Source organism: Astyanax mexicanus, chromosome 4 (assembly GCF_023375975.1).
Source record: "Astyanax mexicanus isolate ESR-SI-001 chromosome 4, AstMex3_surface, whole genome shotgun sequence".
NCBI classification, from domain to species: Eukaryota; Metazoa; Chordata; class Actinopteri; order Characiformes; family Acestrorhamphidae; genus Astyanax; species Astyanax mexicanus.
The window spans coordinates 13,571,029-13,595,630 of NC_064411.1; the positions used below are offsets into that span (position 1 = coordinate 13,571,029).

The 24,602-nt window shown below is 38.3% G+C and overlaps 6 protein-coding genes across 8 annotated transcripts in view; 1 reads left to right on the forward strand and 5 right to left on the reverse strand.

Moving 5' to 3' along the window:
- The window catches only part of LOC125801425 (zinc finger protein 239-like), a 140,676-nt gene extending 132,148 nt beyond the window's left edge, over positions 1 to 8,528 (reverse strand). Inside the window, exon 1 of the mRNA XM_049478155.1 lies at positions 8,505 to 8,528. The gene's annotated coding sequence lies outside the window, so the exon portion shown is untranslated. The remainder of the gene's footprint in view (positions 1 to 8,504) is intronic.
- The window catches only part of LOC111188866 (zinc finger protein 585A-like), a 191,980-nt gene extending 183,443 nt beyond the window's left edge, over positions 1 to 8,537 (reverse strand). Inside the window, exon 1 of the mRNA XM_049477472.1 lies at positions 8,505 to 8,537. The gene's annotated coding sequence lies outside the window, so the exon portion shown is untranslated. The remainder of the gene's footprint in view (positions 1 to 8,504) is intronic.
- Positions 1 to 8,539, reverse strand: part of LOC111197414 (zinc finger protein 239-like) — a 191,982-nt gene extending 183,443 nt beyond the window's left edge. For all 3 annotated transcript variants that reach the window (XR_007438679.1, XR_007438680.1, XM_049477947.1), the window contains exon 1: positions 8,505 to 8,539. The gene's annotated coding sequence lies outside the window, so the exon portion shown is untranslated. The remainder of the gene's footprint in view (positions 1 to 8,504) is intronic.
- The window catches only part of LOC125801188 (general transcription factor II-I repeat domain-containing protein 2A-like), a 173,610-nt gene that overhangs the window by 81,480 nt on the left and 67,528 nt on the right, over positions 1 to 24,602 (reverse strand). The gene's annotated exons all lie outside the window — the stretch shown is intronic.
- The window catches only part of LOC125801198 (zinc finger protein 585A-like), a 171,059-nt gene that overhangs the window by 68,444 nt on the left and 78,013 nt on the right, over positions 1 to 24,602 (forward strand). The window lies entirely within an intron of this gene.
- Positions 1 to 24,602, reverse strand: part of LOC125801238 (uncharacterized) — a 151,099-nt gene that overhangs the window by 20,460 nt on the left and 106,037 nt on the right. The window lies entirely within an intron of this gene.

A 24,602-nucleotide genomic window follows, 5' to 3' on the forward strand; every position in this document is an offset into this window, starting at 1 on the left:
ACTTTCTTGCTGTTTTAAGCAAAAGAAAAATTCACACTGTTTTCATTTCCTATTATATATCTTCTAGAGACATTTTATATATGTATATGTCCAGTATAATTTATTTTACTTTAATCCTGCATATATGGAGTGCATTATTACCCAGCAAAAAGCTACACATCGGCCCTTCGTGGGCTAAGTGCGGGCACTGTGGGCAGGGGCTAGCCCATTAAAATTCCAAACAGGCCCAACATGGGTTTTCTGTGGGCAGCCTGTTCATTGGCTGGCCCACTCAAATCCTATAAAAGGCCGTTGTGGGCTAGCCTGAACTGGTCCAGTGCATTAATGCCCCTGTAGGCCCAGTGTGGGAATTATTTGGACAGCCAACACTTTGATGCGCCCACACAAATCCCAGGCAGGCCCACTGTGGGTCAGCCCACATTCAGCCTGCACCATTTCACACCCTGAAGGGCAAGTGTGGGTTATATGTGGGCAACCCACACTCTGGCATGCCCACACAATTCCCATGTAGAGCCAGTGTGGTCAGCCCAAATTCAGCCTGCACCATTTCATACCCGGTATGGGTTATATGTCGGCAACCTGCACTTTGGCATGTGCACACAAATCTCATGCAGGGCCACTGTGGGTCAGCCCTAATTCAGCCTGCACCATTTACACACTGTAGGCATTGTGGGTTATATGTGGGCAGCACGCACACATATGTGAGCATGCCCACACAAATCCTATGCTAGGTTACTCTGGGTCAGCCCAAATTTACCATACAATATTTTACAATCTGAAAGTTTGTGTCATAACAAGTTCATATGAAGGGTATCTGAATATTTTTTATTGTTTTTGTCTGTGAGAGCTAGGTAGATTAGCTAGCTTAGTGGATAGGAGCAACACTGTGTGAAATGTAGTATCAGCTCTGAAAGATTTTCTAAACCAAAAGTGGAGAAAAATCAAGGTACCACAGCAGAGTTGTGCAGAGACCTTTGGAGGGACACACACACACACACATAGTAACATCTCATATTTTTCAAGACATATACTGTATAGCTATACATTTTTATTTATAAAAATATTTTTATTTAATATTTTGGATCGCTACGAATTTGCTCCATGGTGCTGATTCATAATCTCACCTTTATTATTGGTAGTGCTGATAATAAATAAATAAAAATATTAAATTATAAATGTTTTTGTGCTTGACTATACACTTTGTGTAAGCCAGCAAGGTTATAAAAGTTACATATTTTTTATTTTTGCATGTGATATTTAATTGTGAGGATCATGTAACCAACGAATCCACCCCCCTCCCCTCCCCCCTCCCTGCACGTGCCTTAACCACAGAGCAACGATCAAGCTTAAAGGCAAAGTCAGTGAGTGACTTTGGTCTGTCAAAGTGACTGAAAGGTAAGTTATAATTTCTGTTCTACTATACACTTTTCTATTTTTTGCTAAGATATGCTAATGTGGTGCTAACGCAGTTACCACTCTCAGGTTATTGTAGCATTATAAGGGTAGCTATGTTGAAGTTAGCATTGTGCTAAAAAAAGTTAGCATTGTCCTAAGTTAGAATGAGAATTTACCTCACATTTAAATAACACGAGGGGCACCCAAGTTGGCAGCTTATCTCGGCTCTTGGAGAAAGACTGCTGTTAAGTAAGTTAACTTTATATCCAAGTATGTCAACAATAACCAGCTAAGGGAACAATGGCTTGCTAAGGGAAATATTAAGGGAAATGGAAAATGGAAAGATATCCACTTAAGCTAAGAGAAAGATAGCCAGTTAAGCTAAGGGAAAGATAGCCAGTTAAGCTAAGGGAAAGCTAGCCAGTTAAGCTAAGGGAAAGATAGCCAGTTAAGCTAAGGGAAAGATAGCCAGTTAAGCTAAGGGAAAGATAGCCAGTTAAGCTAAGGGAAAGCTAGCCAGTTAAGCTAAGGGAAAGATAGCCAGTTAAGCTAAGGGAAAGATAGCCAGTTAAGCTAAGGGAAAGATATCCACTTAAGCTAAGGGAAAGATAGCCAGTTAAGCTAAGGGAAAGATATCCACTTAAGCTAAGGGAAAGATAGCCAGTTAAGCTAAGGGAAAGATAGCCAGTTAAGCTAAGGGAAAGATAGCCAGTTAAGCTAAGGGGAAGATAGCCAGTTAAGCTAAGGGAAAGATAGCCAGTTAAGCTAAGGGAAAGATAGCCAGTTAAGCTAAGGGAAAGATAGCCAGTTAAGCTAAGGGAAAGATAGCCAGTTAAGCTAAGGGAAAGATAGCCAGTTAAGCTAAGGGAAAGATAGCCAGTTAAGCTAAGGGAAAGATAGCCAGTTAAGCTAAGGGAAAGCTAGCCAGTTAAGCTAAGGGAAAGCTAGCCAGTTAAGCTAAGGGAAAAATAACCAGTTAGGCTAAGGGAAAAAGAACCAGTTAGGCTAAGGGAAAGATAGCCAGTTAGGCTAAGGGAAAGATAGCCAGTTAAGCTAAGGGAAAGATAGCCAGTTAAGCTAAGGGAAAGATAGCCAGTTAAGCTAAGGGAAAGTTAGCCAGTTAAGCTAAGGGAAAGCTAGCCAGTTAAGCTAAGGGAAAGCTAGCCAGTTAAGCTAAGGGAAAGCTAGCCAGTTAAGCTAAGGGAAAGCTAGCCAGCTAAGCTAACGGAAATATAGCCAGCTAAGCTAAGGGAAAGATATCCAACTAAGCTAATGGAAAGCTAGCCAGTTAAGCTAAGGGAAAGATATCCAGCTAAGCTAAGGGAAAGATATCCAGCTAAGCTAAGGGAAAGATAGCCAGCTAAGCTAATGGAAAGATAGCCAGTTAAGCTAAGGGAAAGATAGCCAGTTAAGCTAATGGAAAGATAGCCAGTTAAGCTAAGGGAAAGATAGCCAGTTAAGCTAAGGGAAAGCTAGCCAGTTAAGCTAAGGGAAAGATATTCAGTTAAGCTAATGCAAAGATAGCCAGTTAAGCTAAGGGAAAGATAGCCAGTTAAGCTAAGGGAAAGCTAGCCAGTTAAGCTAAGGGAAAGATATTCAGTTAAGCTAATGCAAAGATAGCCAGTCAAGCTAAGGGAAAGATATTCAGTTAAGCTAATGCAAAGGTAGCCAGTTAAGCTAAGGGAAAGATTTCATTTTAAAAAGTTTTGGTATTTTTGTGAACCTGATATCCTGATATCGGCCACCTCACATGTTTATAGAATGTAACTACCAGTCACACACAGTGACTGTAAAGGCTATTTATGTTTCACCATGAAGCCTGAAGAAATTCAAATTCAAATAACTATCACTATATAAGAATCACTGTAATCAAATACAGTCTGCAAATTTCTCTAAAATTAAGCATTGTACATGAAAAGACACTAACAGATGTAGTATTTACCTGACTGCATTCTCATATCTCTATATTATCATTTTAAGAGGCCGTGAGAAGATCAATCATGCCACCACCAAAGGATGCAGAGATCGAGCAGGTTGCAAAGGTTTGGCTTTGGAATGCACGGGACCGTTCAGGTGGACGGAAGCATCGTCTCATGCAGTCTCTTCAAAAAAATAGTTAATTTATGATCTATGCTATATTAATGCATAAACAATATTCATTTTTGATATGATTAACTATATCTGTTCTATTTATGTAAAGTACATCTATTTTCTCCTTCATTATTATTGCTGTGAGATAAAAACCTTAATGCAAAAACTAATGTTATATTCAATTAGAATTTTTTTTACTGGTTTGATTGGGATGACATTTTGGTTCCAAGTCTACAAGCAAGAGGAATAAAATTAATAATAGAGATCAGGGGTGGGTTCCCTGAAAGCTTCGTTACGCTAAGAACTTCGTTAACTCGTACTTAAGATTGATCGTTAATTAAAGAGTGTTTCCCAAACCCGTGCGTAACTAAAGTACTACGTAAACTCGCTCGCAGATTAACGAGTGCCCTCACCCAGTCGTTATTCTTAAGAGCTTCTTTAGGGGATCTCTACTTGCAGTTCAGCACCTTAAACACCAGGGACCGCCAATTTTGAGGGAGAAAAATTATAATTTCCCTGGTTGAAGCAATTATATTATGTTACTATTAATTATAATCAATTATATTATATATCATTATTATTATAATAATTAATATTATTATATTATATTATATTATATTATTTGACGTGTCTGCGGGTGCTCCGGTTTCCTCCCACAGTCCAAAGTTCAGGCTAATTGGATGTCGGATAAAAATTGCCCCTTAGGTGTGAGTGTGTGAGTGGATGTGCCTGTGTGTCTGTCTGCCCTGCGATGGATTGGCGGCCTGTCCAGGGTGTATACTGCCTTCCGCCCGATGCCGGCTGGTATAGACTCCATCCAGTGAGTGAATGAGTTATATTATATTATATTATATTATATTATATTATATTATATTATATTATATTATATTATAATGCCAACTTTCTCTGTGTAGTCTAACTGGGCATACTGGAATTGACCAATCAAACCCATAAATTATTAAAAATCCAGATTCCTGCAGATGATGCTCACGGTATAAGCAAAGCTGCAAAGTCACCAAGTCCGTGGATTCTGTAATCAGGCTGTTATGTGGCATACACACACTTATATACACTTCCCACCAGCCCGGGAATTACAGCACAATACAATATATTTCCATGCTATTGGGAAAATTCCTGGTACTGTAGGTCCGGTGCAGGGGACGCCTGCAGTGTCTTTACTCACACCTACACGTATTGTAAAGGGTATCGGTGAATGTGCAGGTAATATTTAATATTATTCTTTATTTAGGTGCTTCTAACCAACATTGTGGCCGTTCATCTGGGCAAACTCTGGGGTGTGTCAGCTCGCAAATATATAAATACCAGTCAAAAGTTGACACGTCTCATTTTTTATTTATTTATTTTTTTTACATTGTCGATTAATATTAAAACTATGAAAACAATTAATTGACGCATATGGAATTATCTAGTTAACAAAGAGGTGCATGGCCTTCAAAATCCCCTGACCTAAACCCAACTGAGATGTTGATTTAGGATGAGCTGGAGCTTTACAGTGTGTGTGTGTGTGTGTGTGTGTGTATATTGAAGAGTTAACGTTTATTATACCTTGGGTGTATTGACAAATATCCTTCAATAATGATTACTTAACTTTAGCATCTATACTTACATAATCATTGTGTGAAACCTTGTATTTTATACACATTTATATAGAAGATTATCCAATACTCACAATATATATTCTTTACACATATAGTTAAACTTTGCTTGATCAGGCATGAAACTAACACAGACTCTATTATATGACAAACTAACCCACATGATACATAAGGCATTTACTAACACATAGGATCTATTGTATGGTGGACTAACCACGCGCCACTAACACATTAACATATAACATAAGAAATCTATTGTGTGACTTGTTTAGCTCATGCTTAAGGCATTTTGGTCACTGCATGATCCTAACTAACGGCCATCAATCATCGACTGGTGCACTCTGTATGAGCTAAATTGATACAGAGGAGGCTCTTAGACCAAAGCGGCCTTCTCTGTGTGTGGGTGCCTCCCTAAACCTGCAGCTCTTCAAAGCGGGGAGTGACGCACACGCACACAGATAATGCCACAATGTTCAGTTCTGGAAGAACACAGTCAAGGCCAAGCACTAGTGGTCCGGTCAGACACGTGAAACGGATTACTAACACGTGAAATTATGCATACTAACATGAGATGATTTTAGCAACGCCTCATCAGCAGGTTTCACGTCATTTGGGGTATAAACATGGAGTCAGATCAGAGGGGGGTCAGAACTTATACTATTTGATGGCTGCTAACTGTCTTGTATGTATTGGTTCTCCTGAATTCAGTATTTTGTAATAAATACTTGATTTGCTTTCAACTCCACTCCACCTGTCTGCAACTCTCTCCATCAAAACGAACACGCAGGGGAGTTGTACCTCGGATGGTGGATGGGGGTAACCCATCTTTCATTTTCTTTTTACAACAATATATATATATATATATATATATATATATATATATATATATATATATATATACACACCGGAACAATAATTATTTTTATATTGTTATATTATTTTTATATTATTAATAATTTTAATAATAATAAATTAATATTATTATCAATATTACTATTAATAATATTAGTACAATATCTATTAATATAATATATATGTATATTAACAATAATAGTTTTTAAAAAAGTTTAATGTTTATTAAACATTTATATATAAACATATGACTTATTTATTTAGCCATATGTATCTGTAGGAGTATTTTATTAATGCCAAAGTACATCCTTTTGTAATTTAAATTTCAAAATATGTATAATATTGATGATTACAACACTTTTTTTTACATTTTTAGGGTGTAATACTGAATAAATACTGCATAATAATCGATATTTGTGGATCGATTGAGTGCGCTGTTTCAGGGGAGGAGTCAACAAAGACGTTCTTTAACCTCCTTTGTTAATTTTCACGTTGCGAAGCTCTTTGGGAAACACTCGCAGAACTGGCTCGTTCTTTACTCACGTCATTCGTTAGTTCGTTCGTTATTCGCTAAGGTTGTTCGTTTTCGGGAAACCCACCCCAGAGGCTTTGTTCCAGTAGCAATAATAGTATCAGTTTATTATTCATCTACTACATCAGTCTAGTGCATTTAAGTATTTATTCAAGAATATGATTTGCTGTTTTTATTGATGTTTATAATATATATATATATATATTTTTTTTTTAATTTAAGTTGTATAATTCTTTGTTATTTTGTATTATGTTTGATATTTATATCATACCGTTTATTATAAATACTGTTTTTGCAAATGGAGATATTTATGCAGTACATGTTTATCTACATGCTAAAATATAAATTTGGGATTTAATTTACTTAAATACTGTTGTGTGTTGTTTATATTTTATACATGATACTTTGTAATAAATTTATGAATTTACTATACACTTTAAATTGTGTTATTTATATAATTGTTTTACAGGCAGTTGCAAAAAATGTCAAAGTGCCAATAGCACAGCTTTAAATTTTCTTTCTTGAAAAGTGTTCTCTGTTCAATATTGCACAGTTCTAAAAATTTGGTGCCACAATTGGTTTTCCGCTGAGGGAATGTGTGTGTGTGTGTGTGTGTGTGTGTGTGTGTGTGTGTGTTAGAGCTCTGCAAATCTCTGTTGGCCCAATGTGCAAATACCCATTGGTCCGATTTGGGCTGCCCATATGGGGGCGGTACCGCACCAACCTCATTGGCCCAGTGTGGGCATGTTTGCTGGGTTGTATCATGACATTATTCTCACCAAACAAAATCACATCATAAAACATTTTACTATTGCTAACACATTTGTAAATCTGTACATAAAAATACTGTGTGGAGCATGCACCATGTTTTTTTAATGCGTCACGAACAATGTAGAAAAATACTGAATAACAAAAGCAGTTTTGTTAAAAGGATACAGCAACTGGAAATAGGGGCACATTACATTATTTTTAAAGGTAAGTTACAGTTTAGCCACCTTTACCTTATCAAGCCAATGCTAGCGACCTAGCCAAGCTAGCTAGCAATTCCAAACATCACATACTACCAACAGCGTGAATGTCCTAAAAACATGAATTTGTTATTAGTTGTTGATATATAGCCTAAATGGTAGGATAATGTACACAGTTTGTAATGGTTGTATGGTTAATCCTTTTCGTTATATAGTTAACTTTAACCGTTAGGTGTGTTATTCTGCTATAACACCACTGGGTCATTTTACAAGCTAATATTTTAGGTTTTTTTCCTGTCAGTATGAGTGAGGCAGGCTGTGTGGTGAGGACCAGGTCGATATGATTACTCATCTATCTATCTATCTATCTATCTATCTATCTATCTTTCTATCTATGTAATAAATTAATTTAAACACTGATTAATATTTTTTCTCTATTTTTTAAAGAGCATAATATAAAATATTTCAGCATGTAAGCTCATATTTGTAATGTGTAACAGCTTCCTATATCATAACTACATCTCTGCTGTTTGTAACAAATCAAACCGTGTGTAAATCGGATATAAAATGGTAGAGTGGTGATTATTATAGATGTATTAAACACCTTAATCAGTGTAAATTAATGCTCTGGGGAATCGCTAGAAGCGCGTTTTCTTTATTTGCGTAGTTTTGGCACTAATTTAGCTCCATAGGTGGAGTGGAGACAGCGAGGCACCGAAGGACAAAAAAAAATGACGTTGTAAAAATACTGTGGCATCTGCGACACTTTGCAGAGCACAAGCGCAACGACAGGGAGGCAGAGAGACAGCGACATACTGAAGGAAAAAAAACGGATCCCAAATAGGATCCTAAAACGCTCCCATTGTGGAATCGTTCACTTCAAAGAGCCGACTCTTAGAGCTGCATCGTTCTCCAACGACACATAACTGCTGAGCAGAGCTAGAAGATCCAGTGCTGGTGGTGTAAATGCTGCACATGCTGAAGGTGGTGTTGGTGTAGGAGTGAATGTAGAACAGCGTGTTAAAGAAAGAGAGAGAAACTTCTCCATACCTTCTGTAGTTCAGCTGATCCTGCTCTTCCTCCTCAGGCGCTGCGAAAGAACTGCAGAGCCCGAAGCTCAGCCTCACTCGGGTTATGTAGAGCTCCGCCCCCTCCATATCACATTACACCCCATCACCGCGCTGAATGGAGCTAAACAGCTAAAACTCTCATTTAAAAACAGCGTAGAACTACTTCGATGGGGCTTTTCTTTCATTTCACAAATTAGAATAAAGTATTTCACTAAAATAGGAAAGAATTTTTTTTTTAATGTGACACTTACGAGTGGTGGCTTCTAGCCATTTTTACCCATGCACTTATATACTGACTACGCCACTCCCGTTAAAAGGTGGGAGAAACCCAAAAGGAATGTGAAGCCCTCCCCCTTCACAGATCCTGACTGTGTTAAAACAGTCTATAGAGGCAGAGTTTGATATCAAAAATACTTTTATTCACAATCATCAAAACACAAACATAAAACCCACAATGAATCTCCACTGAATTGGTTGACACGGACAATACTTGGCTTTAGCACATGAACACCAGTTTTGGATGGAATAAAGCAAACCAAAAATAAAGGATCCACAAACCCCACAGCTTAACACTACACTGCACACCACACCAAACAAACCATAATGGGGAGGACTAGCTTGGATTCTTTCTTTGGTAACTTCAAAAATACTGTTCAACAAAACACACTAGATGAAAAGAAACTCCTCAAGTGTGGCAGAGTATTAATTGGGGAAAAAAAAAACCCACAAATTTACTGAAACCAATGAAAAAAGAAAATAAACTAATTAAATTGAACCCAAAAAACAAAGAATTACAAAATTAAACAAAACTTAGCTACTACAATAAATAATGCAGAGTCATAGCCAGAAAACAATGCAAAAAATAAATAAATAAATAAATAAAAAGCACCAAAACAAAAAAAAACAAAGAAACTAAAGCAATCAATACAGAAATTATAAGGAAAGAAAAACAGAAACTATCCAAAAAAAACCCATAAATGTACCATCAAAAACAGTAGAGAACCATTAAGAAAACAGTAGAAATGACATTAGAAAACAAGATTAGAAACACAGTAGAAAACATCAGGAAACAATAGAAAACAGTGGCCAATATCCTCAACTTTCAGCCATGCACACGTCCTGCCAAGACACACATAATTATTCAACATTTATTTATTTATTTGTTCATTAGCTCAACCAAATTAAAAATGTTACATACCTTTGCCGTCTTGAGAGAAGCACATGGAGGGAAAGGGAAAATCAGGAGCACCCCAGCCTTCTTGTGAACTTGCACAACGAATACTAAAAACCCAGTTAAAAAATATACATAATATATAATTTTACTACAACCCAAAACAATACAGACCTTAAGGTACTTGGAGTGTTGTAAAATAGCTAACTTGTACAACTGTGTACAACCACTGCAATACACAACATACCTCTTTCCAATGTATGATGAGAGTCAAGTGAAACAGCAGCACCTGCCCAAAACAGTTCTCTGCTCTGTCTCCACTCCTCTCCAACATGCACACCAACAGCAGCTAAATCATTAAAACACTGCACTATCCAGCAACACCTACACAACACAAGCACTTCATAAAATCAACCAGTGATGTCAGTAACGCGTTACTTACTCTAATCTGACCCTTTTTTTCAGTAACGAGTAATCTAACGCGTTACCATTTCCAATCCAGTAATCAGAATAAAGTTATTTATTTAAGTCACTGTGCGTTACTCTCTCTCTCTCTCCACCTCATCACACACACACACACACACACACACACACACACACTTCCCCCTCCGCTCTTCCCCAATCACACGCGTCTCGCTTTCTCCCCTGTCTCTCTCTCGCGCTCGGCGTGTCTTTAGTTTCCGCCCGTTTTCGTTTTTCGCCAGTTCTCGGGCGAAAACTCTTTATAAAGGCGTTTTGTTTTTGCGGCCGCGTCCCAATTCACTAGCCAGGGCAGCGGTCTGCCACAAATTTGATTGGCAGAGGAGAGAATTTAAAGATTTTACACCACACGTGATCGTAAAGACAAGAAAAGTTCCGGTGCTTTAAATGAACACGGTCAGAATTAAATCCTTCTCAGTAGTTGGGTCCGGTATGGGTCCGTATTGGACAACGTCTGGGTCCGGACCCGGACCCCAGTCTGCAAATATGTGATCCCTGGTCTAGATCATATACACGGTTCTGTTTTATAAAACCACTCCTTGCTGCCCTGCAGAGAACAACAAGTTCAATGTTCAGTTTTACAGTGTTAAATATGTCAGGTCAAGAAAGACTTTCTTTATTTTATATATTTTTTATAAAAACAAGTATTTATGTTTAGTAAAATCAAGAAAGACCATATTTTATTTTTTTATAAAAAAAATGTTTGTTAATTTTTTAATTTTTATTAAAAAAAACTTATTTTTTTAGGAAATAGTTCAACTTAACAGAGATAAATTGTTACTGTTAAAAATGCATTTTCCAATAAAGGGAGTATTGGCAAAACTGGTTATAATGTTTATGTTAAGGCGGCGGGAGGTGGTGTCTGCAGCTGCTGAAAGTAACTAATAAAGTAACTTGTAAAGTAACTTAGTTACTTTTAAAATCAAGTAATCCATAAAGTAACTAAGTTACTTTTTAAAGGAGTAATCAGTAATCAGATTACTTTTTCAAAGTAACTATACCATCACTGGATATCACAGATAAGTATAAGCTGCTACAAAAACTAATTAAAAACATTACCTTCTCTTGCTGCTGCTGCCCAAGCACGTAATGGAGCCCAGGTACTCTCCCCACTAATGAGCTCACCTGCAGCTCCCCTCGTCACCGTCTTTTTATTCTTAAAGGGGCAGGTTGCCTATTAGCCCTCAACCCTCCCAGGTTTTAGTGCCCACCGGCTACATTAAAATAATTAAAACTGCAGTTTAAAAGCTTTAATATTGATCTCTGCAGGTCTGAAACAGTTGATGTTGTTCTGTGTTGAGAAAATTAGTAAAATTTTCAGTCTCAAACATTTTCTAAACATCAGCTTTATTCGCCAAGAGTGTTTACACACACAAGGAATTTGTTTCCGGCTGTTGTTACCTCTCTACAATTACAAACAACACAATATACAGAGAAGACTATGAAGACAATGAACAACTTCATTATAGATGAGTAAAGTGCAGTTGCAGTATTATACAACATGTATAAAGTGCAGTATGGCATGTAAACAACAGTAAACAGCAGCTCAGTTCTAGTTATTAATAAGTTTGATAGCGATTGGAAAGAAACTTTTACTCTGTTATGGCGTCATTTTACTGCCAATAGTCGAGAGTGAAGTTTTTGAATGCAAGAGCCTATGTCATGCAGTGCTCACGCATTTTATTTGCTCACGTGTAAAATATAGGTGTGCTCTCACAAATTTACCATGCTCTCTCTCAGATTAACTCTCCTCTTGTACGAATATGCGCACGCTCCCTCACTGCAACAAAGCTGACAAAGGTCTCCAGCCAATCAGACGTGGCAACAGGATTTGACCAATTAAATGCATAATGCCCCTTTTCTGCCTATATTTTACACGTGAGCAAATAACATCCGTGAGCGCTGCATGGAGTAGGCTCTTGCATTGAAAAACACTCTCGACTATTGGCAGTAAAATGATGCCATAACAGTGTCTGTTTGAATTTGTGCTCAGGGCTCTGCAGCGCCTGCCAGAGGGTAGTAGGTTAAATAGTTTGTGTCCAGTGTGTGGGGTCTGTGATATTTTTTTCCGCCTGGTTTCTACCCCTTGTTGTGTATAATTCTCGGAGGGTGGGCAAAGGAGCACCAATAATTTTTGTTGCTCTATCCAGCACTCTTTGCAATCTGCATATGTCCTGTTTTGTGGCTGAACCGAACCACACTATGATGGATGTGCTCAGGACAGATTCAATGACTGCAGTGTAGAACTGTTTCATCAGCTCCTGTGGCACACCGTGTTTCCTCAGTTGAACACAGAAAGTACATCCTTTGCTGGGCGTTATTGAAGATGGAGCTGGTGTTGGCCTCCCATTTTAGGTCCCAGGAAATAGTAATTCCCAAGAACCTAAAGGTAGTAAAATTAAATAATTGTTCTAATTTAAAGGGCCTTTATTTTGAAACAACACATCGTAATGTCCTCTTATTAGGTGAGAAGGGTACTTCAGACTTGGAAAGGCATTAAAAAAATCCTATGCAAATAACAGTTTTAAAACTAAATATAGCCGCAAGCGGCAATCATCGGGTTCAAGCACCAACTGGACGATGGTGGCTAATGGAGCATAGGATGGTGAGGTGTAAGAAGGTCTAATTCAATTAGAGGCACATCTAATGAAGTTTGTAGAATATTCATCATGTGATCTACAATTAGTCAAAATGTGTCTACATGTTTTGTTTATTGATCAGGAGTAATACAAATTACATTTTAAGGCTTTTCCTTTTTTCTTTCTAATTTTTCCCATTTTCTCCCCAATTTACACGGCCAATTACCCAACCCATTCATTAGGACTCCCCCTATCACTAGTGATACCTCAACACATCAGGAGGGTGAAGACCAACACATGCTTTCTCCGATACATGTGAAGTCAGCCACCACTTCTTTTCGAGCTGCTGCCGATGCAGCATTACCGAGCAGCCAGCGCGCTTGGAGGAAAGCACAGCGGCTCGGCTCCGGTACATCAGCTCACAGACACCCTGTGCTGCAGACATCACCGCAGGAGTGATGTGGGGAGAGAGCGCCATCTACCCACCCAAAGGGAGCAGGGCCAATTTTGCTCCCTCTAATGACGGCAGCTTGATGGCAAAGCTGCATGAGCTGGGGTTCGAACCGGCGACCTCCTGCTCATAGTGGCAGCGCTTTAGACCGCTGGACCACTCCTTTAAGGCTTTTAACATATTTTAACTAAGGGTTCCAATAATTATGGAGGGCGGTGTACCTCCTGCCTGAGTTCCGTAGCTTTGGAGTGCATCAGGGAGTAACTATATCCAAAAAATGTGATCTTCTGGAATTGCCTATTATTATTATTATTACTGAACTATATCAGTATCAGTTAAGGACCAGCTGGGAACTGTATTTCACAGTAATGGTTTTAAGTGGATTTTTTTTTGTTTTACTTTCAGCTACTAATAATTTTATTGTTTATCATTACAGTAAAATAGTGAGTTTTCTAAATTACCAAGCTAATCAATGTTATTGGAAAAACACTAGTAAAATTCCACTTCTTACCTGACCTCTCTCTTTAAAAAAAACAATTCTTTCTTTTTAATTTTAATATTTTTACAAGCGGACTTTTATTTTGAAACAGGTGGATTTGTCCCCCGCCAAAAATGATATCCTTTGGCTCAGCTCCGGTGTACAATAGGGTTCATGCACACAGGGGTGGTGACGTATATCCGCTACAATCTCAGCCAGCTCAGCCTCTTCCGGTATCCACACTGTTGTGTTGAATTTAGTGAAGTCGCGATAATGTCTGTGGGGGAAAATCAACATTTATTCCATGTATTCCTGATTTACTTCATGTATTCATAATCAATTATACTGATTATTCCTGTTAATCATTCAATATTCATCCTGTTAATCATTCAATCAGTATTTTATCATTGAGTGTTATGTGAACTTATATTCTCTGATAAGGCCATTCATTCAGACTTAAGGGCAAAGATTATAAAAGCAGCTTCTGCCTGGAGACTAGCGGGTCATAGCAAATGGTGTTTTCTGATTTATGAATTATTCTCTCCTAAGGAATGGAAATTAAGTTTGCCTGGAAACTGTTTTGTCATAGTAAAATAGAGCTTTCTGATTCATGAATTATTCTCTCCTAAAAAGCTTATCTTCTGGTACGTGCAGTTTCTGTTCCTCTTTTTATATTTGGTAGTGACCTGTTCCAAAACAGATCACGAGGGGATTGCCTCATGTATGCAGGGGGGGACTGTATAAAAATGCCCAGTCGACACAGAAAGGGGCTTTTTCCGACTTTCCTGACTACTCTCATTCTTCATCCATTGCTTTCGCTTTATTTTTGCTTTTTGCAACTTCAAAATAAAAACCTTCTCTTTTTGGCATCCCGGCTCGTTGACTGTCTTTGTCGATTTCCACGACAAATTGGCGTCCCTGGGTGGGCTGCTCGTGCACCGGGACCTCTAGACCCTGCAAGAAAAGCGGAGGACGCTCTTGGGTTAAAAAAAAAGAAACCCAACCTTAGAACCTCAACTGTTTTTTAGAGGAAAAGGCGTTTTCTCTGGGGGTCGAGGGGTGTCCGGGGCCGCTGCAGCCGCACCACGTGTGAGTATATTTTTATATCTTTCTTCGTCTGGTTTGAGCCCCCTGGCACACAGTCTGAGTTGATGTGAAGAGGTTAGAGGCAAAAGGAGGAACCTGTAATTCTTTGGTGCTGTGTGTTTGCCTCAATCCGAGATTTGGGGCATAACCCAGAGAAACTGGTTCCTGGGGCCGGATAACCCGCCTTTGTATGACGATATTTAAAGGTTAAAGATTTTTTCCCCTGGTTTTTTGTGAGAAAACGGAGGGCACAGTCTGACGGGGCTGTGAGCACATAGGCACAGCGATAGAGTCGCGAACCTGCTGGTAAAGAAAAATGGATCGATCCCTCATCTGTGTGTTGAGAGCGGGGGGTTTCGGGCCAGAGGGGAAACTTTGTTAAAGTACATTTTTCTAAGGGGAAATGAACGGGGATGCCGAAAGACAAGTGTCTTATAAATTTTTTGCTATCTAAATTTTTTTTTGGCTTTGCTCCGCACCGCTTCCGTTCTTTTCTCACTTCTAAATTTTTCTGTCTGGGTTTTATCCTCTCGTCTTTTCCTGTTTAGAGTGAGTGAAACAGAAGTGTGTGCGACAGTGCGACTGACAGAGAGGAAAAAGAAAAGGGTGTACGAGTGTCTGTTAAAGGGATTAAAAGTGTACCTGTGAGTGTGAAAGTGTGCGGGTCCAGTTTTCCTGAGAGAGAAACAGAAAATGTGTATCTTGTGTTGGCGGAGAGAAAGAATGTGTGTGTGGCAGTGAGTGAGAAAGTGTATGGCAGCGAATTAAAGAGTGTGTGTACGAAGTCGTGAGTGACAACGAAATAGGAAATGGATGAGTCCCACTGCAGGGGAGGAGTCCAAGGTGAAGTAGGTGGAGTTGGTCCAGAATATTGGTTTTAGACTGAGAGGTTGGTTATTTGTGAATTAACGCTTGTGAGATATCATAGAAAATAGAACATAAGTTCAGTAGGGAAATAGAATAATACACAGTGAAAACAGGGGAAAAAGGCTTTTGTATGGGTAGATATATATATATATACATATAAGAAAATATAAGGATATAAAAAACCCTAACTATACAAGGTAAAGATCTATCTGTAAACGGAGCAGTGCAGTAGATGTTACTAATGGTCATAAATAATTAAATAATTAACAGAGTAAAGTGCAATGACATATATTATGACAGTGACTAATGTGAAATAGAAATATAATATAATATACATATGCATACGCTATAAGACAGTTCTAAAATAAAAATGTGAAAATGTGGATACCCAATCATGAGTACAGTGTACTTTAATGTAAGCAAGGTTGGGAAAAATGTTAATATAAATAATTAAGTTGTTGAATAATGTCGGAGAGGTATGTGACTGGATAGAATTTATAGAATTTAATAAAGGGATTATGGGGTTGGTTAGCAAAACAAATTAAAAATAAAAGTAACTGGAAATTCCAAAATATACTATGCCATGCAGTACTGCTGTGTAAGATGTCCTCAGAGCAGGACAAATAAACATGGTTTCTTGTTTGATTGTTAAATAAATAAGTTTAATAAATAGAAAATGCTACATAGTGAATAGTGAATGAATTAATGAGTGAGCCATTCCAAACACAGCTTTTTATCAGGTGATTTAGTCAATTATCTTACTATTCGTTTCTCATTCAGACTGATCTCAGTTCAGTCCTAGCTGAATGAGACTTATATAAGACGGATGTAATATCTAATTTCTCTATGTTACATTTTGATCCTCATAAGAGGGATAGTTGATTTCAGAAACCAATGAGAAAAGACCTTATTTATTTGAAAATGAAACTACAAGCTTTAGTGAATTGGGTCTTTCTCATTTTAAATAAGGGGAAATAAAATGTGTTTGAAAATGCAGCTCTCTGTTTTGCTTTACAGTATTAAATTAGACTAGAAAGAGATCTGGAAAACGGCATAGATTTAGTTTTCATGCTTATACAATGCCACCTATAAAACAAATGCATAATTTTCTGGCTGTAGCATGAACAAAATCAGCTAAGCAATATAAAATTGTTTCATCTGCATAATGGTAAAGTTTGCAATCTGAAGAAGCAGAGCCAGTAATATAATTTATATATATATATTAAATAAAACTGGACCAAACTTTAACCTTGTGGTACATCTGTGAGATACAGATGCCAAATCTGAATAATTATTCATTGACATGCACTCTTTTGGGTCTATTCCAGAGCAGTGTTATCAAAGCAAATAATTTAAGCTAAATTCAGTGGGAGAGAAAGGGTGATACTGATGGTAATAAGGAAAATCTGTATACAATAATAACAAATAATAAACCATGGGTACTCGGTGCCTTGCACAGGCTTTCACGGTAAACACCAGAGTGTGAGTTTGTGACATGTGTACTTGTATGGGTGAAGTTGTGTGCGTTTGTGTGTGTGCATGAGACATAGTGTGTGTCTAGTGGTAAACTAGGTGTTTGTAAAAGCTAATTTGGCTATAAGAGATTAGTTATAGCCATGGGGAAGCAGTTACACTAAAAGGGAAAGGGATGTGAACAAAAGTAAGGGAAAAAGCCAGTAATTAATGGTGTTGATAATTAAATGTTGCAATTTAAAATTGAAAATGACTAAATGTTAGGGATTTAAAGCACTTTTGACAGTAAAGATCATGATTGAGTATAACTGAAAATCAGGACAACTGAAGAAGGTAAGAAAACAAAATTGGGCTGAAATCTGTGCACAGACAAAATTTAAATATGAAATAATTAACTTCCAAGGGGAAATTAGAGCTCAAGTTAAGTGTGATAAATGTATTTTAACCATGTATTTTAACTTGCAGGAAGGAGACATGGAGGACCCCTTAACAGACTTCCAAAATGAATAGAGAACCTTAAACATGATTATAACGAATCGAAAGTCTTGTTTCAGATCTGTTTACACAGGGGGAGAAGGAGAACGTGGTGCAAAGGTGGACCAGTCCAGACACAGAGTGAGGGCTACTCCGCCATTGCGCACGAAAGGGGAACGAGCATGGCTGGATTGAGCCTTTTCCAGGTGACTGAGAGAACAACGTACGCAGATCAACTGAAAGGCGAGGGTTGAAAATGGTGCAACTGGAGCCAGTGTGCAGCAACGCAGCGCAGAGGTCGCTAACTGAAATCAGGAGGAGACGAGAGAGCAGAAGCTGAATCGTCTGACTCAGACGAAGGCCGCAGCAGGAAGGAGGGGCAGCTGAAATTGCCCACAGCAGCAGACAGCACACAGCAGGGGCGTCAGTGCCTGGCTGTGACCGAGGAGCGAAATTGAGGAAGTAACTCATTCAGCAACGTTTCGTTTGCGTCAAAGTACACTACATACAAAGACTCTTAACACATCTCATTAAAAACACACATAGTCTTATCACACAACATCAAGAGCCAGAATAAAGCTCTTCGTACGTGGGGCTGAGGTAGTCTACGAGAAAAAGGAAGCCAAACCACTATAGACGATGATTTTCATGTATTTTTTCCTTGTTGCTCTGGGAGCAGGACAACAGCAGGACATTGTGCATTTGACCATCACAGATATCATTGTAATCAGCATTTATGTGTTGAAAATTATTATTATTATTATTATTTTTTTTTTCTTATTGTTTAATCAAAATGAAAATTTTTGATTAAAAGGGGGGAAATGTGGGGGAAAATCAACATTTATTCCATGTATTCCTGATTTACTTCATGTATTCATAATCAATTATACTGATTATTCCTGTTAATCATTCAATATTCATCCTGTTAATCATTCAATCAGTATTTTATCATTGAGTGTTATGTGAACTTATATTCTCTGATAAGGCCATTCATTCAGACTTAAGGGCAAAGATTATAAAAGCAGCTTCTGCCTGGAGACTAGCGGGTCATAGCAAATGGTGTTTTCTGATTTATGAATTATTCTCTCCTAAGGAATGGAAATTAAGTTTGCCTGGAAACTGTTTTGTCATAGTAAAATAGAGCTTTCTGATTCATGAATTATTCTCTCCTAAAAAGCTTATCTTCTGGTACGTGCAGTTTCTGTTCCTCTTTTTATATTTGGTAGTGACCTGTTCCAAAACAGATCACGAGGGGATTGCCTCATGTATGCAGGGGGGGACTGTATAAAAATGCCCAGTCGACACAGAAAGGGGCTTTTTCCGACTTTCCTGACTACTCTCATTCTTCATCCATTGCTTTCGCTTTATTTTTGCTTTTTGCAACTTCAAAATAAAAACCTTCTCTTTTTGGCATCCCGGCTCGTTGACTGTCTTTGTCGATTTCCACGACATGTCTCAGGCAAAAAAGTTTAAGTTTCAGCTAACTGACAGCACTACGGCTGAACACTGCTGTGTACCTTTGTGTCAGGCCTCTAGTAAGTACAATAAAGTACTTAGTTTTCATACATTTCCCTCTGATGCGGAAAACCGGCTAAAATGTATTGTTGCTATCCGGAATGAGAACTTCAGTCACTCCGCATACCCGCGTGTGTAGCCGGCATTTTAAGAAAGAGGATTTGCGTGAACCAGAGTTCAAGTCTGGACGGCGACTGTTAAAGAAGGGAGCGGTGCCGATGTTGTTTGAGTGGAACAATTTCTCTGTCCCACTTTCACGACCGGGGGGGGCTGGACACCTGTCCAGGAGACGGATGCACTCCTCGGGGACCACGACTACGCTTCTGCTCCGGACCCCGCTGCTGTCGACTTGGTTCTGGAAGAAAACCTGCTTTTTAGAGAGGAGATCCTCCAGCTGAAGAAACAAATAGAGCAGCTTACTCTGGAGCATCGCTTTGGCATTCACTGCTGTTGTAGAAAAGAAAATGAAAGGTGGGTTGACCCCCACCTCTCGTCCGGGGTACAACTCCCCTACGTGTTCATTTGATAGAGAGTCGTAGACAGGTGGAGTGAAGTTGAAAGCAAACCAAGTATTTATTACTGAATTCAGGAGAACCAATACATACAAGACAGTTAACAGCCGTCCCAGTAGAAGTTCTGACCCCCCTCTGATCTGACTCCATGTTTATACCCCAAATGACGTGAAACCTGCTGATGAGGCGTTGCTTAAATCATCTCATATTAGTATGCATAATTTCACGTGTTAGTGTTCAAGTTTCACAGGTCTGACCGGACCACTAGTGTTTGGCCTTGACTGTATCCAGCCGGACAGTGTGGTATTGTTTTAAGAATTGACTGGGTCCAGTCAGACAGTGTGATATTGTTCCAGTAATTAGACAGTGCCGCCCCCCCCCCCCCTCATGTGCGTGTCCTCCTCCCGCTTTGGTAGGTGAAGGACTTTGCACGCACAGAGAGAAAGGCCGCACTGTTTGTCCCGAAGTCTCCTTTGTATCAATTTAGTTCATACAGAGTGCACTAGCTGATGATTGATGGTCGTTAGTCAGAGACATGCAGTAAACGAAATGCTTCAAGAATGAGCTACACAAGTCTCACAACAGATCTCATGTGTTATATGTTAATGTGTTAGTGGAGCGTGGTTAGACCGCCATACAATAGATCCTATGTGTTAGTAAACGCGTTATGTATCATGTGGGTTAATTTGTCATAATAAAGTCTGTGTTAGTCACATGCCTGATCAAACAATGTTTTACTATATATGTAAAGAATATATTGTGATTATTGGTTAATCTTCTATATAAATGCGTGTAAAATACACTGTGAGTAATAAAAATGATCAAATATAATGTGAGTATTGGTTAATGCATATAAAATACAAGGTTTCACACAATGATTATGTAATTATAGATACTAAGATAAGTAATCGTAATTGTAAGATATTTGTCAATACTCCCAAGGTAAAATAAGTATCTTATCACCGCTTTGCTGGCTCAGACAGTGACATTCGCTTTTACAGGTAAGATGTGGTAAGATGTTCAGCAGGTTTTATTATTTAAGTTTATGCACTAAAATAAGTAAAGCATACAGACATACTCGCCAGCACTGATTAAAGTTTGTTTGCTGATTATAAATATACAGTGTAACATTAAAAACGAGAATATGGTAAAAAGGTTTAGTTCATATTTTAATTTAAAGGGTCATTTTTCATATTAATCACACGTAAAGCTTGTGGTTTAAATTGAGTTATCAAAAGTGAACTTTTTAATGATATTTTTTAAATTTGATAATGTATGTTCACCTTCATTATGTGTTCTCTCTCAAGTATACTTTGGTTATTATTTAAATTAAGTTACTAAAACACTGATACCAATTTTAATCATAAAAATAATTGTATTTATAGGTTTGGATCCTATGACCTCCTCATGCGCTTCTGGGCCTTAATAGAGCCCTCTCTGCCATCTATGGTTAGTGTCACACCAGCACAGAGAGGCACCTTTGAGCCAAGTTCCACTGAGGTAAGTACAATTATGTTTATTTTCATGGACCTTATAACCTGACCGGGATAATGGCTGATAGAATTAAAATTAATACAATATTACCTTGTGTTATTTTTACAGTCTCGTTACCTGCAGCCCATAGATGAGATGTTCATGTTTCTGAACTATCTTGCACTGCGTTTAAAACAGCATGACCTTGCCGACCGGTTTGGGGTCCACCAGTCCACAGTCAGTCGGATTATTACAACATGGAGCAACTTTCTATATGCTGTGCTGGGGTCAGTGAGAATCTGGATGGCAGTGGAAAAATAAGGGAACATCTGCCAGCAGAGTTCAAGGACTATGCAGACACTACAGTTATCCTGGACTGCGCAGAGCTGAGGTGCCAGTGCCCATCTTCACCTCTTCTTCAAAGTGAAGTATTTTCTGTGTACAAGTCCCATTGTACACTTAAAGGGCTGCTTGGTGTTGCTCCTCATGGGGCTGTCACATTTATCTCTCCACTGTATGCTGGATCCATCAGTGACAAACAGATCATGAGAGAGTCTGGAATTCTCTCCCTGTTGAGACCTGGGATGGCCATCATGGTCGATCGAGGATTTCTTGTTGGTGACTTTGTGCCATGTAAAATCTACAGGCCTCCATTTCTGTCTGGAAAATCCCAGATGCCTGTTGGTGGGGTCAGGGAGACCCAGGCCATTGCCCGCCTTAGGGTGCACGTGGAGCGCCTTCCTCTCCGGCTTTTTGGCAACATTAATCAGCTCTACACTGTAGCATGTCTGCTGACAAACTATGAAAACGGGCCTCTTGTAAAGGCTTGGACAAAAAAGCAAGGCTCAACATCTGCTGGGCTTTTTTGAAGGTGGAAATGTTTAGTTTCTTATCACAGAGGATGTAATGTAAATAGCATAAATCTGCATGTATATATGTATATATTTTTCAATGAAATATGGTTTAATGCATTGTGACCGAATGCTGATTTACTGCAATAAATTCACTGTTCAGTTTAACTAGTACAAGATTTGTTTGATTTGATTGCCTACCTTACTATAACCATAACTGTATCAATTACACAAGACATTAATCACTTTGATGCTAATTCCTTTATTATAATCAGTAATGTTCAATAAAATTGTTACATATTTTAACTATATTTGCAGCTATACTAATAAACAACAGCAATTCATTCTATTTAACAATTACTTACACAACAGCTGTAACTTTCTTAAATCTGCTCAAAACAACTTTTACAAAGAAACAAAAACAATTTACAGGTTAAGCTCTCCACACATTAGCTAGTGATTTAGCTCTATCCTATTTATCTAGGGATGCACAAAGGTAAAAATAAAAAAAGAAAAGGTCAGTTTTTTCTTTAATTGTTGTCATGATTCCTTTTCATGGGGGATCCTCTGAATAATCATGTATTCCCCTGTGTAGACCACAAAATCACACCAGTCCAATCCAGAGATCAGCATCTGGCCCTGAATCTGCCAAAAGTAAGGATGAGTTTTCCTGAGTGTATGTGTGCCCTCACTGATCTTAATGTATGGGCAGTCCACATAGCTTGCTACATTTGGGCATTTTATTTCAATGGTGCATCAGGGTGGATCAGAAAACCACAGGGATAGTGGTTAACCTCCCTTACTCTGCAGTGCTCCTCTACTGCTACAGGCTCCAGCTCAAGCCCTCATGTCAGCAGTCTGATGGCTAGGTCTCAAAAGCCTGCTGATGTTCAGTGTATACAAAGGAACAGGTAGAGGGTCCCAGCCTATAATCAGAAAGTGGCAGTTGGGAGGGAGAATGGGCATCTGTGTGAGGACAGGTTTTTGGCACTCTCTTTACTGGCATATGATAAGATAACACACTTCCCTCTTGAACTTTTCCAAATGCAGAGTCAACCAGAGGCACATTAGTTGATACACCCATAGTTGTAATCATTGGAGCCACATCAATAGGAAGGTCACCGTAGACTTCATCCACCCTGGGTGCGGAAACTTCAGGCAGAAGGGAACTGACTCCCTTGTAAAATCTGCTCCTGTGAATAAGACAAAGCAAATATATATATATATATATATATATATATATATATATATATATATATATATATATATATATATATATATATTAGTCTGCTAAAGTATAAGCCCAAATGCAATGACATTTTTCAGCTTTGTAATTTTTTTTAGATGTACTAATGTGTCTGTATGCATGCGTACATACAGTACTGAGCAAAAGTTTTAGGCACCTAAGCAAATTACACTTAATTCATTTATCTTAAAGCACCACATATGATTTAAGATATGCAAAGATATATAAACTCAGTAAAAAGTAACAAGAATTTTAATTTTTAGGTAAGTAGGTTATATCCTGAGCCAAGCTGTAGAACAAAGTTTAGTTCCAGATTTCTCCTGAATATATACACACTGAATATATACACACACTCATATCACAACAATGATAACTACCTGATGCCTTCTGCTAGCCTTCTTTCCTTCGGCCTGGCTGAAAGAATGGTCATCTCACTCACTGGACCAGGTCTTACACCCTGGATGTGCACAAAATAAATTTCAGTAAACAAACAATTATAAGTATATAAAATCAGAGTCCCATGTAAACACATTAGTTACCATTGTCCTTGGTTTATGCCACTTCTGTTCAGTCTCAGTGCAGCTGTGTACTGGGGGAACAACAGGGATCTTAATCTGAAAATAATGTGCAGTCAGGTACAGAAGAGCAGCCACATGGCTGCACAAAGCTGTACCTGCCACACATGCACACTGGCAGCTTTGTAACTGCACTGGATGGGAATCACAAGATGAAAACATTACTTTCTAAATATGAACCCGTTTTATACAGAATAGATGAGTAGAGTGAGAAGTTCTGAAAAACAAATACCGGTATGGACCATCTTACTACAGTTTATCAGTATGAAATTTTAAAAGTAAAATTGAAGCCAAAACATTGGTATTCTCACTTTACTCATTGACATTTCACACTGAACATGTGTGATAGTAACAAAACTCAGAAGGCAATCTATTTTCTGTGAATCAGTATACTTGTATAGATTTTACACTAATATTTATGATGAAATATAGTACCAATTATGTACTTACAGTAGCATTTTGCAGTATTAGATTTAAAGCTTTGATATAAATTCTCAGACACCTGATTTGACAAACAGGAACCTGTCTCATGAACCAGCCTGCACTGAACCTGCAGGATAACTTTCCCTTACGCTCAAACTGTGAGGTTTTTGGATTCTCCTCATTGACCTAAAGCACTCAGCCCTGATGGTAACCTCTCCTGTCCTTGAATCCTTGTTTGAAACTGAGATCGACAATCACGTTAGGAACATTTGATCACGCAGACACATTACATTAGTAATATCACTACGCTAGCACTAGCTAGTAAACAAACTGTTTAATTAAGGGCTAACATTACACGGCCGGATCTTACCTTCATAGTTGTGGATGTAGCTTGAAATGTAGAGTTTGAAGCCCTTTTCCTTCA